This window comes from Poromitra crassiceps, assembly GCF_964638095.1.
Source record: "Poromitra crassiceps genome assembly, chromosome: 11".
Classification (NCBI taxonomy): domain Eukaryota; kingdom Metazoa; phylum Chordata; class Actinopteri; order Beryciformes; family Melamphaidae; genus Poromitra; species Poromitra crassiceps.
This window is the reverse complement of record NC_139643.1, coordinates 7177952-7186157: the sequence shown is the minus strand read 5'-3', so window position 1 is coordinate 7186157 and position 8206 is coordinate 7177952.

Below are 8206 nucleotides of genomic sequence, written 5' to 3'. Positions count from 1 at the left end.
TGCCCTGCAGCTAGCTACGTTAGCTTGCATGTAACGTTGGCGTTAGTTGCTTTTGGAGACACGAGACACAAACCCTGGACGTTTCATTTTGAGTAATGCATGAGGTTCTCTATGGTTTACGCCAGCTCTGGGAGTATGAAGTGCTTTAAATGCGGGGATTTTGGTCACAATAAGCTTTTGGAGCGCTGCCTGCTGAACTAGGTAACCACAACCAGCTAGCTAACGTTAGCCCCGTTAGCCCCCACCACATCAGCTAACATTAACACCAAACAAATCTGCTGGCTCCTCCCCACGTTTGGTTTAGTGTAACGCCAGCTCAGACTTTCCCCTAATCTCAGAAACCTTGTGGGACATGTATTGCAAATCGCAATAGTGGTTGTTTTGTTATAATTTGAAACTGTCAACAGCTACACTGGAGGCGGCCATGTTTCGCTAGCTGCGCCTGCTTGGGTTGGTGCGGACGCGTGATTTCGAATCGCACATAGGTTAAGGACGGGTGTGTCTGATGCAGTTGGACGTATCCATGTGATTCCCCCTCCCTTCCTGAGTGTGACAGAGCTCTCCCTTGAGAGGGAGAGCTGACAAGAGGAAACGTGAAGCGAGTCATGCCGGCGGCTTAAGTTATAAACAATGCGTGACAATTATACTCGAACGTTCGAAATATAGTCATTTCTACATCTCACAAGCCACAAGGCAAATGGGTCCCATTTTTATAGTCTTATGTATAACTCGGCCGGGGATCGAACTCACAACCTCCCAGTCTCAGGGCGGACACTCAAACCACAAGGCCACTGAGCTGGTGACAAAATGCAGGACACTTTCTAAATTTTAAGCTGAACTTGCCATTATACCCATTTTCTTCCTCCTTTTCTGCTCACGGAGATGTCTTTCTGCTTGCTATCAACGTTACTGCTTCCTGATTTCCCAAACTACGGGTCGGACCAAGGCTCAAACATCACAGAAAGTGCATGCGTTAATCCCGCGTTAAAAAAAATAGTGGCGTTAAACAGAATTTGCGTTAACGCGTTATTATTGCGTTAACTTTGACAGCCCTAGTTTGATCTATTCATTGTGTATTTTTTAACATCTGTCACAAATAAATAAATTCATAAATGCCATAACATGCTGCGCCCATGGCGCATCGTCTCCAGAGTCTCCACCCTAGAAACCGAGTGTTCGCAGCGCACGAGTTTGCTGATTTTAAGAAAGTGAATTATATGAGATGTCTGTTGGACAGCAGCACTTTTACTGTATTTCAATTCACATGAATGAAACGTTAATATTTCTTCAGTAGGTTTTAGTCTTCAGAGAACTATTTGGATCCTACAATCACTGCTTCAGCTACATTCTTCTTATTAGTAGGATTGATTTTGTGGGTGTTCCCCGTCTTACCTTCTGTCTCTGTTTGATGATGTCAGAGCTGATTGGCAGAGAAGAAGAGACATCTGGCAGAGGAGGAGAGGAACGCTGTCAAGATGAATTCTTCAGAAGAGGTGAGAGAAAAATATCACTGTTGTATCACTGATGTTGCAACACACACACACACACACACACACACACTCGCACGCACACACACACACACACACACACACACACACACACACACACACACACACACACACACACACACACACACACACAGTCTCTCTGTCCTGATTCTGTCTTTATATCTTTTATGGAAACAGAAAGACACCAGTGGACCCAGACGTCACCGCTGTGATCAGTGTGACAAAACATTCACAAGACTTCAGCTGTTAAAGCAACATCAGAGAGTTCACTCAGGAGAGAAGCCTTACTCCTGTCAGGAGTGTGGGAGCTGTTTCAGTCGGTTAGGTAGCCTGAAAACACACCAACGCATCCACACTGGAGTTAAACCCTACAGCTGTGACCAATGTGGGAGCAGGTTCAGTCAGTTAGCTCACCTAACATCACATAAACACATCCACACTGGAGTTAAACCCTACAGCTGTGACCAATGTGGGAGCTGTTTCAGTCAGTTGGCTCACCTAAAAACACATCAACGCATCCACACTGGAGTTAAACCCTACAGCTGTGACCAATGTGGGAGCAGGTTCAGCCATTTAGGTAGCCTAACATCACATAAACGCATGCACACTGGAGTTAAACCCTACAGCTGTGACCAATGTGGGAGCAGGTTCAGTGAGTTAGGTAGCCTAACAACACATAAACGCATCCACACTGGAGTCAAACCCTACAGCTGTGACCAATGTGGGAGCAGGTTCAGTCAGTTGGCTCACCTAACAACACATAAACGCATCCACACTGGAGTTAAACCCTACATCTGTGACCAATGTGGGAGCAGATTCAGTCAGTTAGGTAGCCTAACAAAACATAAACGCATCCACACTGGAGTTAAACCCTACAGCTGTGACCAATGTGGGAGCAGGTTCAGTGAGTTAGGTAGCCTAACAAAACATAAACGCATCCACACTGGAGTTAAACCCTACAGCTGTGACCAATGTGGGAGCAGGTTTAGTGAGTTAGGTAGCCTAACATCACATAAACACATCCACACTGGAGTTAAACCCTACAGCTGTGACCAATGTGGGAGCAGGTTCAGTAAGTTATGTAACCTAACAACACATAAACGCATCCACACTGGAGTTAAACCCTACCACTGTGACCAATGTGGGAGCAGGTTCAGTGAGTTAGGTAGCCTAACAAAACATAAACGCATCCACACTGGAGTTAAACCCTACAGCTGTGACCAATGTGGGAGCAGGTTCAGTCAGTTAGGTAACCTAACATCACATAAACTCATCCACACTGGAGTTAAACCCTACAGCTGTGACCAATGTGGGAGCAGGTTCAGTCGGTTAGGTAGCCTAACATCACATAAACGCATCCACACTGGAGCTAAACCCTACAGCTGTGACCAATGTGGGAGCAGGTTCAGTCGGTTAGGTCACCTAACAAGACATAAACGCATCCACACTGGAGCTAAACCCTACTACTGTGTCCGCTGTAAGAAAGTGTTCAGACACTCAAATACTGTGAAGAAACACCGCTGCATCTAACCTGCTGAAGAGCGCCTCCACTGTCCGCAGCAGGAACAAGCTTCTCTCTGTCCTATAAGAGGGAGCAGGATGTTGGTAAACAAACGGCTTCAACAGACTTCCGGGTGCAACTGCTGTTTCTTTTAAACAGCAGTTCAAGGTGAAACCATGCCCTCTTTAAACTGTAATGACTCTTTCATACTTTAAGCATTCATGAGTCACCACATTTAGGACTCTATAATATTAATTCAGCTTTCATTTATCTTTTGCACTGTTTGAGATTTCACGGAAAAAAAAAAACTCCACAAACTGAATAAAAATCCAAGACAGCAGAGAAAGGTTAAATTTGCTGTTACACAGCCTTTAATGGGACCCATATGGAGCCACCCTTGAGTGTGTCTCACTCTAGCAGGCTGGACTTTTGACTAAATTCACACATTTCAACACTGCGACAGTTCACACAACTTTAACACTATATACATAGAACCCTATAGCTACTTCTGCTCTCACTCAGAATGTCAAAATATAAGCGATGTGATGCATAGTTTTTGAGATATTAACGTTTGTTTGGCACAAGCTTTTCAGCTTTATTTCATACCGCAGTGGCACCCAGAAGTGTTTTTGTTGTTGTTGTGATGTCACGCTGATTCCTCCTATAGGACACCAGTGATATTCAACTAGAGAGACAAAGTGACCGCCTACTTCCTGCTTCAGCACTGAGATTTTCATCCGCCATTTATTTTCCCATACACATTTCATAAAATGTGTATAAACAAAATTGAGAAGGGAGCTCCTTGAATTTTACAAAAGTAGTATTTAATCCCGAAGTAATATATTCATGTACACAGCAGTGTTACAAACAGAATATATCTTCAAAGGGGTACAGTTATTCCAGCCTGATGAAGACCCAGTGTGGTTGAAACGCGCATAGCGTTTTGTTTGCCCGTGTACCCCTTTGAAGATATATTCTGTTTGTAACACTGCTGTGTACATGAATATATTACTTCGGGATTAAATACTACTTTTGTAAAATTCAAGGAGCTCCCTTCTCAATTTTGTTTAGTACTTTGCCTGCTGAGCTGCCTTGGTCCACAACTCTGTGCTCCCTCATAAAATGTGTATAAAAATAGTTTTACTGGTTCAAACCAAACGGTACAGATATATTTAGAAACAGGAGAGATCGCATAACATTTCACTGGGACCAAAACGTAAAAAAATGCGGGTTTAAAGAACATATTTTTTTGATGTTTTTTTTCTCTGGTACAGTGCTGAAGCCGGAAGTGACGTTCCACTTTGCCACTCTCTTGCAGGCTGGGGCCAGATGCGGCCTGCCAAGTGGCCCCCCAAACATTTTCTAATTCACAATGAAAACTAACATTAAATCAAGTTTGACTGAGCTCCAGCTGAATTGTCAAATATCGCCGCCTGCTCGCAGTGTTGTTGGGGGTAACGCCTTACAAAAGTAACATACTGCATTACATGTAATCATGTACATCACATGTACATCACTGAGCATACGTCCCAGTTATGCATCCATGCAATGTTTTTTCTTTATTAGTTAGCCTGGCTTAGCCAGTGACTCATAGGAATAGACTACGTGACAACCAGGAAAGACTAGTGACTACTGGAGAGTCAGTTGACAGCCGGAACAGGGACGGCACCCGGGTAGCAGTATGGGTTAGCTCCCCAGCCTGCGTCTTCCGTGAGGAAGAAGCCCAACAACCCACGAGAGGCCTTTTAGGAGGGCCATTCAAGCCGCAAGTGGAGACTGCAGTGCCACCAAGTACTGGTACTGCATGGTATCCACCAAGATACCTCTGGTGAGACGAGGGAGGAGCCCGGCCGGGTGGCAACCCACAGAGCCCGGTCCCTCTACGTACCAGAGCCCTCCCCCTCCCCCGGTCCTGGCAGAGTAGTTCCGGAGCAGCGGATTGAGTGGCCCTGACAGCGTGACCACCTTCGACCCTTCCTGGAGGGCTGACTGTGGGTAGCTACTGGGACGTAAGTTGGGGCTTGGCCAGCCCCGGCTGGGTCACCTGGGCGAGGGTGTATGATGTTGCGAGACCCGAAACATCCTATGACCCCAGGGTACATCACTGAGGATACGTCCCAGTTATGCATCCATGCAATGTTTTTTCTTTATTAATATATCACTTTTACCAGTAACTCACTGTTCAAACTTATTACTTATAGGAGTTCAGTAATATTATACCAGTTACTTTGTCAAGTTACACATTTAGTTACTTTTTCAAAGCATATATTTTAATAAAGATACAATCATTTCCTAATCAAATTGTGTTTTGTTTATGCAAATAACCACTATAGATGACAATAACAAAGGAAAAGGATAACATTTAGAATTTTGGATGGTTTACAATGACTTCAAGAAGGTTGACATTATTTTTCGGGATATTTAGTGGTGACGATGTCATTCTGCTACTGCTGTTATTTTGGTGAAAGTAATGCAAATGTAGTGTAATAAGTAATGAGTTACTCTAATCAAATGAAAGTAACTAGTATGTAGTATATTACATTTTGCTATGTGAAAACATGTTATTAAAATGTACCCGTAGGCCTAATCTGTACACTAAAAGTCTCAGAAAAATGTGGAGGTGTTGTTATTTATAGGTTTTTATGCATTGATTTTCTGCATTTTCTGCATTTTCTGCATTGATTTTCTGGCTTGAGACCAAATTGGGTACATGGCCTAAAATAAGTTTGACCCCTGCCCTAAAGAGTTTTTGTTTGAGACAGCAGAGCCGTATGTCTTGGACAAGTCCAAGATATTTATAATTCTTTGTATAGTTCAGCTCCTTATCCCCAAATTGAAATGGAAAAACACTTGTATGCTTGTTTGGGTTTTTAACATGCATCATTTCCTACACCAATTATCTGCACATGTCAACATCTTTTGTAAATCAACTTGTGTTTCTGTCATCATAATAATGTCATCGGCATAAAGAAGAATGCTAATGTCTTCCTCTCCACACTTAACCCCACACTCACTTGTACCCGGCTACTTGGCAGCTATACTATACTAGACTGACTGACTGAGTCACGGGGCTGTAAAAAAGAAAACGTCACATGTGACATAAGTCACATGATTTTAGGTCAAAGTAATATTTCCGGTGTATCTTTCCATTCTATGGCAAGACGAGTTGTAAAATATTGTCATGTCATGGTGTTTTGGGGTCAATAATAAACTAAATTGATTTTGTTATTTTTCTATATTCTTTTGGGGTAGTGCTATTTCACATTGAAGTCAACGGGGAGAGGCTTGTGTTTTCCCCGTAAAAGGGGGCGGGAACATGTGCCGCCTACAAAATGACATATTGCCGATCTGATGTATAAGATGCGAAGTTGTGACATCATCAGTGATGTCATAAGAGAAAGTGAGCCCGCACAGAGGCCCCACCATGGCATTGTGACATCATCAGTGATGTCATGAGAGCAATTGTGATGTCATCAGTGATGCGAAGTTGTGACATCATTAGTGATCATCAGTGATGTCATAAGAGCAAGGGGACCTGCACAGAGGTCGAGCTGCGTATGCGAGCTTCAGGGCCAGCTCGACGAGCCTATAGTGACTCATACCAGCTGGGGGCGGAGTTTCTGCAGGCAGAGAACAGATATTTCTGAGCTGTGGAAAACATATAGAGAAGCTAAGCACTGTCCATCTGCTTATATTACCGAGATTATAATTATATACAAAGTGGGTTGAAAATCAGCAAAGCAAGTCATACAGTAGTCTACTAAACTCAAAACATTTGTTAAACAAATCAAACAGAATTTGGGATAACTTCAGTGATTTCCCAATTTGGTAACACTTTCTCTGAAGCCCATGTCGATAACGCATTATAAACATGCTTATAATGCGTTATAATCTGCTAAAGCACTGTATAACTATTATAGTCATAAGCACTCATACATGTTCATAATGCTGTATAACTATAATCATAACACAGTATAAAGCATTTTATATTGACTTATATAAGGTCAAGTACTATACATTATAATTGCTGGTAATTCACATAATTTTCTTTCGGCAAGGATCATATAATTCTAATACATTACAATACATTTTACAATGCAATATAATCACTGTTATAATGCATTACAATGTAATTATAAGTTACTCTAAGTGGTCATTGTACAGTAATGCTTTAAGTAAAGACAGTGGGGAAGTAATCCTGAGGTTAGGTATTATAGGCAGATGATCTAATACATTACAAACTGGTTATAAATCAGTACTGTAAGTTATCATTGTCTTGGTCGAGTCCAAGTCGAGACCAAGACTGGGGGGAGTTGAGAGTCAGACTCTTGTTAAATACCCCACAGCCCTGGTTTAAAGATGTAAGTATGAGCAGCCAGAGACATTAGTTTTGGTTAAATTGGACAGCAGGGGGCGCCAAAGTGTTGGGAATATCACAAAAAGCATATTAGCAGTCAGTCTCAATTCTAGAACACACACCACACAGTTAATGGTTGGAGGAAGGGAAAATGCATATTGGCTGAAATGATCAAATACATATTACAGTCTCTAAGGACAAACACACACAACCTTCTCTGCTTGCAGCAGGGCGGCCTGGAGCACTGATCCACCAACTGGGGTCCAGTGATCCCCAGGTTTTCAAGAGGTCCCTGCAAAAGAACAATCAGCTTAACATCACTGCTATATTTCATTGACTACATATAAGATCATGTGAATGACTGTTACTGATTGAGTTTCAGTCTCCATTGTTATCATTCCACTACAGCAGAGACATCAATCTCTCGGGTTGGCTCCTAAAAATCTATAGTTGTCTACGGTGTATTCATCTGGGAGCCTTGACATGAAAACGATTGGGAACTAATGAATTATGTGTTTAAATTATGTGTTATTAATTTAACAGTAATATCAAACCTGTCCATGGAGACATTTAATAGCATTAATGTGGATTTTGTTTGTTTGTTTTCCCTGTTGTTGTTGTTCATCATCACAGTTTGTCTCAATAAATATCTCATCTGTGTTAGGCACACACATAGGCCTATTCTGGGGGAAGAAAATGTTGGCAATCTGGCTTTTGGGCATTTTGCCTGCATCTTTGTATGTGGATGGATTATTAATTGTCAATGCATTGTCGTATGCCGTCGCTCACATGTTCTGTTTAAAGTATATATAGGGAAATACTTCATATATGTTGATCAGA